Source organism: Prionailurus bengalensis, chromosome E4 (assembly GCF_016509475.1).
Source record: "Prionailurus bengalensis isolate Pbe53 chromosome E4, Fcat_Pben_1.1_paternal_pri, whole genome shotgun sequence".
NCBI lineage: Eukaryota > Metazoa > Chordata > Mammalia > Carnivora > Felidae > Prionailurus > Prionailurus bengalensis.
In genome coordinates, this window is record NC_057360.1 from 57,621,125 (window position 1) to 57,629,444 (window position 8,320).

The window sequence follows — 8,320 nt, forward strand, 5'->3', positions numbered from 1 at the left end:
AGTGGGCGAAGCTGGTAATTGTGCCGCCCGACCAGAGCTGGGTCTCTTACAGATGGAGCTGCTCACACACAGCTTCCCCAGGCGAACACCCATCTCCGATGGGCTGGCAAGCAAACGTGCTTTTCACCAAAAGCTGTGCGTTCTCCACGTCGGTTTTATAAAAGAGGTTAGTAATCGCTGGAATCTAGCCCAGCTCCGAGGTAACCTTGGAAGTCAACAGGTGCATCTATGTGTGTTTTCTGGTTGGTGATTCGCTGCAATTTGTTTTCTGCACCCTTGGCACGAAGCAGAGAGCGAAAGCGATCGGTCAGGTCACCTGGCCCGTCACCTTCCCCTTATAAATCCACTTTGTGCTGAAACTACAGGTAGACTGAGGCAAAAATAAGAGTTCGGCAAGTAACGTTACGAATGGGACCTTGGGAACCCATGGTGCAATGCAGCCGGGTTCAGAAACCATGTGAAGATTGACTCTGAGAACAGCCAATAGTTACGCACCAGTGACAAAGTCAAGGTTGGTTCGGTAGCTGTTCCTAGGGATTTGTGATCGGTGGCAAGCTGAATGCCTTCGCCTGAATTTCTAGCCCTTTGTAAATAGTAACATCCACTTCCCCAGCGACCCATTCTGTGTCAAAGGCCACGCTTCCTGCAGACCCTGTCGTTGTCTGTGGTGCAGAGCAGCCCTCGAATGGAGGGGGCGTGCGGACACCATCGTTTGTCGGGGGTCCCCTTCTGCCCCTCAGGGTGGGAGGAAGATTCCTGTCTGGAGAGAGAAGTTCCAATGACCCCTAAAATCTCAGAGGACCTGCCAAGCTTTGTGTCAGTGAGATTTAAGAGCCATTTACTTGTGTTGATTTTATATTTAATGAGTTGGTTCATGCCAAAGGCTGGGCTTATGCCTCGTTTGTGTTGGATACTGACCAGTTGCACACAATTCCACTTGAAATATAGGATCAGGATTAGAGACCGTCACAGACCCTCAGAACGGTCTTACCGCCGTGGGCGATGGACATTCGAGGTCAGGCCAGAACGTCCACTCCTGCTGGGTGTTGTGTTTCATTCTAGGTGGCAATTTATGCTGTCATCGCAGCAGAGAATTAGCAGCCAAGAGCTGGAGATGCTGAGAAGGAGAGTTTGAGAGAGGCCCCGGGCAGGCTGCTCAAAGGCTCACGTTCATGGTTGTTCCACAGAAAAAGTGGGAGCTGCGTGCCCAGGAGACAGAAGCAGCGACGTGTACACGCAAGGGCGGACAGAGATCAGGCTAGGCACGCTGGAAATCGGGCAGTTGTCCGGCACCGAGAGATCCCCTCCTCCTCTCTTTCTGCCCTTAGGGATGCAGGGGCTGGGTGAGGAGGTGCGCTCTGGGATCGCGGCCAGTTCGGTGAGACCGTGAGGAGGCCGGGCCAGCTTGTGACTTTGGGAAGCCGTCTGTGAGGCTGTGACCCACAGTAATGGCAGGCTGGAGCACCAGGCACGCGACCCCAGGACTCTGATAGGGTGACAAGTTGGAGCGGCCCATGACGGCGGAGAGTCCCTCAGATGTGCCAGAGAGGCTCTCACACCAGGCCGCGACTGTAGGTCTAGTCAGGGCGCTGGTGCCACCCCCGAACACGACGCTGCCCTAGGTCTTGTTGGTCCGTGAAACCCTGAAAGTTTGCCTGCAGGGACGCTCCTGAAAAGGCATTTCTTGGACCGGTGACTCTGGGAAGTCCCGCGTACCTCCCTTCGGGCTTTCTTCACAGGCCCAGCAGCTCATGGGACGTGCGGGACCTAAAATGAAGGATTCTGCTCGACACTGCCCTCCCCTACACTCTATACCTGACCCCCTCTCAAGAAATCTGCTCTGACCTCTAGATCTCTAGAGGGAGCACCAGCCAGGGGCAAGGAATCGTGATTAGCAGGAATGGTGCCCTCCCGAGAAGGCCCAGGCACATGGAGGAGGCCTCCCTTGGGATGCTTCCTCTTGTCTTTTCTCTCATCCCTCTGACTGGGGCTGAAGGGTGGGACTGAGGCTTAAAGGTGAAAGGAGGTGTGGAGAGAGCGTCTTAGGCCAGCTTCGCTATTGTGGCGGACCTTGCGGGGAAGCCTTCCTTCCCTCTGGACTCATTTTCCAAACCTGCATTCATGGATGGATGGCGGGGATCAGGGTTGGCGGGGCGGACGCAGACTCTAGTCCTGGCCTTACGACACCACACAAGTGCTCCAGGATGCCCTCCGCACCAGGGAGGGGCACGATCTTTCCATCTGTTAGCTTTACCTTTCCCTCACAACCTCTCAGCTAGAGCTGCCTCCTCCTACTTTATTTGTATTATTATTATTTTTTAAATGTTTATTTTTGACAGAGAGAGGGAGACAGGGCATGAGCGGGGGAGGGGCAGAGAGAGAGGGAGACCCAGAATCGGAAGCAGACTCCAGGCTCCGAGCTGTCGGCACGGAGCCCGACGTGGGGCTCGAACTCACGGACTGTGAGATCTTGACCTGAGCCAAAGTCGGACGCTCAACCGACTGAGCCACCCAGGCGCCCCACCTCCTACTGCTTTAAGCAGAACTACCCCAGGGTCTTATTGCTCCTGACCATACACATATACTCACTTTATACCATGATTTTAAAAAAAAAGTTTTTTTGATGTTTACTGATTTTTGAGAGATAGAGAGACAGAGCATGCGTGACGGAGGGGCAGAGAGAAAGGGAGACACACACTCTGAAGCAGGCTGCGGGCTCCGAGCTGCCAGCACAGAGGCCGATGTGGGGCTCGAACTCGCAGACCGTGAGATCATGACCTGAGCCGAAGTCAGACGCTTCACTGACTGAGCCACCCAGGCGCCCCCCTTTACACCGTGATCTTATATCAGTAAGAGCACCGTTTGGTTCTACCACTTTCTTAGAAATGGACAAGTGAGTTTTGATAGTGCCTGAATTTGCCCAGTTTCAAGCAAGGGGAAGAATCTGGTTGAAGGATTCAACAAATGCTCTTGGAATTGGGATAATAGAAATGTGCCTGGGGGCGCCTGGGTGGCGCAGTCGGTGAAGCGTCCGACTTCAGCCAGGTCACGATCTCGCGGTCCGTGAGTTCGAGCCCCGCGTCAGGCTCTGGGCTGATGGCTCGGAGCCTGGAGCCTGCTTCCGATTCTGTGTCTCCCCCTCTCTCTGCCCCTCCCCCGTTCATGCTCTGTCTCTCTCTGTCTCAAAAATAAATAAAACGTTAAAAAAAAAATTAAAAAAAAAAAAAAAAAAGAAATGTGCCTGAGGTATCCCTTTGTCTGCTTTGACTGCAGCGTCTTCAGAGGAAGAGGCCCAGGCAACAGCTTTGGCCATGATCCTGGTCTCCCTCAAAACACAGCTGATAGGGGACTGGTGGGGCCATCTGGTCCCATCCTCTTGGGCCGAGCTCAGAAAGAGGAGTTGCCCTAATCACATTATTAGTCTTCCCGGACAGGCTGTAGTAACAAAAGGGGCTGAGAAGTGCCTTCTGATTTAACTTGTTCCAAGGCCAATTTTGATGGGTGGGTCAAGTTCAATCACGTTTGGATATTGACCAACCTAATCTATTCGCCCTTGGTGGTCGTCAGTCGGGCCCCCGTACCTTCACAGGGCATTCTAGACTGCACTTCCTCCCACTTCCCTCACGAAGCCCACAGACCCTGATTCTCTCCCTTCCTTTCCTTCTCCGTACCTTCTACCGATCCCTGACCTGTATCTTCCGTAGTCCAGACTCCGGTATTGGCGGAGCTCAGTGGGACCTAAGTTAAGGCTAACTTCTAGCTCTGTCTTTGGGATTTGCTGGGAGTAAGGTAAAGAAAGTATTGCCATAATTATTTCTGATTAATATTTTTACACCTAATAAAGTCTCAAAGGGATTGTGGTCTAGGGGAGGGGCACCTTCCAGATGACCTTGCCCAGCAATTAAATCGGCTTGTTAGTTGGAGGCCCAGGATGGCCGAGGACAGCTGGAGAACTCTTCTTTGCAAGCAGCTCTGGTTAACATCAACCGGGAAAGCTCTCTGTAAACACATGAATAATTGATCGTCCAGCGCTCACATAGCTACTGAGGATCTGAGCCTGTATGACTCATTTGCAAGCCATTCCTGTCGTCTGGATGCCATAACATTGGAGGAATGATGATCGTTTCTTGGAGATTCTTCTGTGGCCAGAGTTGCCAAGACCAAGGCTGTAATGGTTTGTTATGATGACCTTTGTTATTCCATTAGGCTCAATTGCTTTAAAAAATGATGTGTGCATACTTTAGGAACGTTTTTACCCTTTACGTTGACCTGACATCATAGTTTATATTACAAAATGTATTAATGACAGAGGAGTGTTTTCATGTCCCAAGGACAAATTTTAACAACCATAATCTGCCCTTAGTCACCATAAATATAAATGTATTGGTCAAACAGATCTCGTTAATGTGGCCAAGATAAATGCAAGTCTATATTTTAAGGCAGTTGAAGTTCTAGAGAATATTTGGAGCTTTTTGTGGGGCTAAGAGATCTTGTGTATGTGCTATCAAAAGGCTGAGAAAATTAACATGTTCCCCCCTCTGGTTTTCTCTTTGGACCGATATAACGTCTTGGGATGTCAAGATTGTTCACATAGTTTCTGGACTCCATTAATGCCTGATGGGGTGAAGCTTAGTTCTTAAAGCTGTATTCTTTTCATTGTGCTCACAGTGCTTTTGAAAAGAAACAACGTATTTCAAGTCTTTAAAAAAATTTTTTTTTTCTAAATGTTTATTTATTGTTGAGAGAGAGACAGAGGGTGAGCAGGGGAGGGGCAGAGGGAGAGGGAGACACAGAATCTGTGGTAGGCTCCAGGCTCTGAGCTGTCAGCACAGAGCCCGACGTGGGGCTCGAACTTACAGACCGTGAGGATCATGACCTGAGCTGAAGCCAGACGCTTAACCGACTGAGCCACCCAGGTGCCCCTAAAGATTTCAAGTCTTAGCGATGTGTTGCTCCACGACATTTTCCTGTATTACACTGTGCCTTCAAGTTTTAATTATATTAGTGCCCCCTGCCCCACCATCTTGCTTCCTGTAGGAGGAGCCCCTTTTCAACAGATGTGAGGCTGACATTTTGCATCATTTTAGTTGACAACGTCTATACACTGGCATACGACCTTCTGGGCGCGGGCTGTAGGACTGGTCGAACGCTTCGTCTTCCTCTCTGTGACGCCACACTCAGAAGTGTTGGCCTTTGCTGGTGGTGTCCACGTTTTAAGCTTCTCAGGCAGAAAATAAATCCTTGTTTAGAATCCTTTTTAATCGCGTTCTTATTTTGGACCATGAAAACGTGTTTAATACAGTAATGTCTCAAATGCTACTCTCTGAGAGAGCACACTGTTTACAGGGCTGAGTACATCTCCCCTGTAAACACGGAGCCACAATTGAATTCTGTGTGGATTATGGTCACCTGGCAATGACCGAGGAGTACTTCAGATAAAACCATTTCCCCTTCTTCCCTTAGAAGAATCTTCTCTTCTGAATCTGCTGTAGTGCTTGTTAGCACCACACAATGGGCTTTCGAATCACGATTTTGTCTGGTTAACCTCCCTGGGATTGGGGATTGAATTCTTTTCTTTCTTTCCTTCCTTCCTTCCTTCCTTCCTTCCTTCCTTATTTCTTTCCTTCCCTCTTCCTTTCTTTTCTTTCTTTCTTTCTTTCTTTCTTTTTTTTTTTTTTCCTTTCGGTTTATTTTATGTATTGTGAGAGAGAGATAGAAAGCAGGGGAGGGGCAGAGACAGAGAGAGAGACAGAAACCCAAGCAGACTCTGCATTGTCAGCACAGAGCCCAACTCGGGGTTCGAACTCACAAAAAACGTGAGGTCATGACGAGCCGAAGTCAAGAGTTGGATGCTTAACTGACTGAGCCACCCAGGCACCCCGTGGGACTGAATTATTTTCTCAATTTCGTGGTGTGGAGATAGTTCCGTGATAACCTCCTGTGTGGCTTAAACCTTTGATTCATTTAGAAAGTGAGGCACGGATACCCATGTTCATAGCAACACTATTCACAATAGCCAACGGGTGGAAACCACCCAAGGGTCTGCCGATGGCCGAATGGGTAAATAAAATGTAGTGTATGTCCAGAGTGGAATGTTACGCAGCCTTAAAAAGGAAGGAAGTTCTGGCAGGTGTCACAGCATGGACGAAGCTGGAAGACATTATGCTAAGTGAAATAAGTCACCAAGCCAGTCACCCAAGGGCCCAAACTGCACGATTCCGGTTGTAAGAGGTAGCTAGCGTCTCGGAAGCAGACAGTAGGACGGTGGCTTCCAGGAAGCAGGGGAAGGGGTGGGGGTGGGGACAGAGATTCAGTTTTGCAGGAGGAAAGAGTTCTGGGGATGGGAGTGGTGGTCGTTGTATAGTCCTGTGAACGTACTTCATACCACTGAACTGTATACCTCACAGTGGCTAAGAGAGTACATTTTAAGTTATGTGTATTTCGCCACAGTAAAAAAAAAAAAAGAGTAATAGAAAAATTGGGGCCCATCAGAGAGTTGGAGCTGATTTAATCCAAACTGAAAGGCCTCTTTTCTGGAAACAGCCCAACTAGCCACTGAGGACCCCCCCCCCCCATCCAGAACATCAGAACTCCCCTCGCTGAGGCTAAGGAGAATAAGAAATTGACACATAATGGCTTTAACCTCAGTCTTGATGGAGGGTGACATAATTTAACTTTAGACTTTACTTTTTTGTCTTAATTTCTTTGGAGCTTAACTTGTAAGGGGATTTAATTTTGAGCTTTGGACTCTCTGGTAATTATATATATATATATATATATATATATATATTTAAAGGTTTATTTATTTTTGAGAGGGAGAGAGGGAGCATGCATGCAAGTGAGCGGGGGAGGGTCAGAGAGAGAGGGAGACACAGAATCCGAAACAGGCTCCAGGCTCTGAGCTGTCAGCACAGAGCCCGACGCAGGGCTTGAACCCACAAGCTGTGAGATCATGACCTAAGCTTAAGTCGGACACTTAATGGACTGAGCCACCCAGGCACCCCATAATTTAATATTTTGAGAGAAGTTCAAATGCAGAACATCTTATTGTTGGCATTTTATTTTTGGGGTGCCTTCATGATGTCATTGGATTAAACTGCATCATTTCTAATAGGTTACGTTGGTCGAGGAGGCTGAAGATAAACTGAGATGGAAGATAGAAGAGAATCTGTATTTTCTGTCTTGACTACAGAAAGGCCTTGAAGAACACAATGTCCTGTATTGACCCATCTCAGAATTTTATGGGGGCAAAAACCCACACTGCTTGCCCAGGAAGATCTATGATGGAGCTGTGGCTGGTGTTAGGGGTGCTGAAGGGTACTGTCCCACTTCTGGATGGCCAGAGGCATTGTGGGTAGACACGGTGGGTCCAAAAAACAAAAAATGGACGAATTTCGGGGCAGAGGTGGCAACTTCCCTGTAATAAACTGCTTCAGTATTACAATCACACTTACCCTTAATGTACCCCAAGGAAGGGATGTTAATTAGTCTTGGCCTCTCTCTGCCTCCTCACATCCTCTTACTCAGGAGAGATCTGATTGGGGAACCTGGGAGCCGCAGTTGAGCTCTGCCCCCCGCCCCCCTTCCACCTTGCTTCTTGGACTCTGCTCATCTTCAAGGTGCGGGGTCCCGGGTGTCTTTGGGCCAGGTGGTGAGCTTGGCAGAAAAGCCCTGCCCTTGTTGGAAGAAACCCTGTAGCTTTGTCTAGTGCTGCCTGAGGCTGGTTGGATGAATTCAACCCCGGGATCCAGTGGGAGAAACTCCATTGCTTCTATAATTCTGAAGCACGTCCTTGCCAAGCGAACTTTTATCAGTAATAAAACAAACACTGTGATCTAAAATGAGAGGATTTTAAAAAATCTAACCCATGTCCACCTTTCGTTACGCCTTCACGTGTGTAGCATGTCATGAAGTCTGCAGAGCCCTGTCACCCGTACATGCTGTTTGACCTTCTGACGATCCAGGAAGGTCGGATGGATGTGAAAGCTTTCTGTGAGCTCCTTCGGTATTGTAACCACACTTTCCCTACCCACGTCAGTCGTGTCTGTGAGGTTTGAAGACGTTAAGGGACTAGCCTATGTTGTAGGCGAGTACAATTAGATTACTAGAATTAGATTATTAGGTTGATAGAAGTCGATGATTAGCTATGATTACTCACGCCTTCTGGCTTCTGGAAGTGTGCTGCTAAAGAATCAGTTGGCAAGAATTATTTCAAAGAGTGGTAGTATCTTCAACTGGAAACTGGTTTAATCCTATAATCTCGTTTTGAAACGTTTGCTTATGACTTAATGAAGGGCCTTTAAGATCAGTGTATATAAGT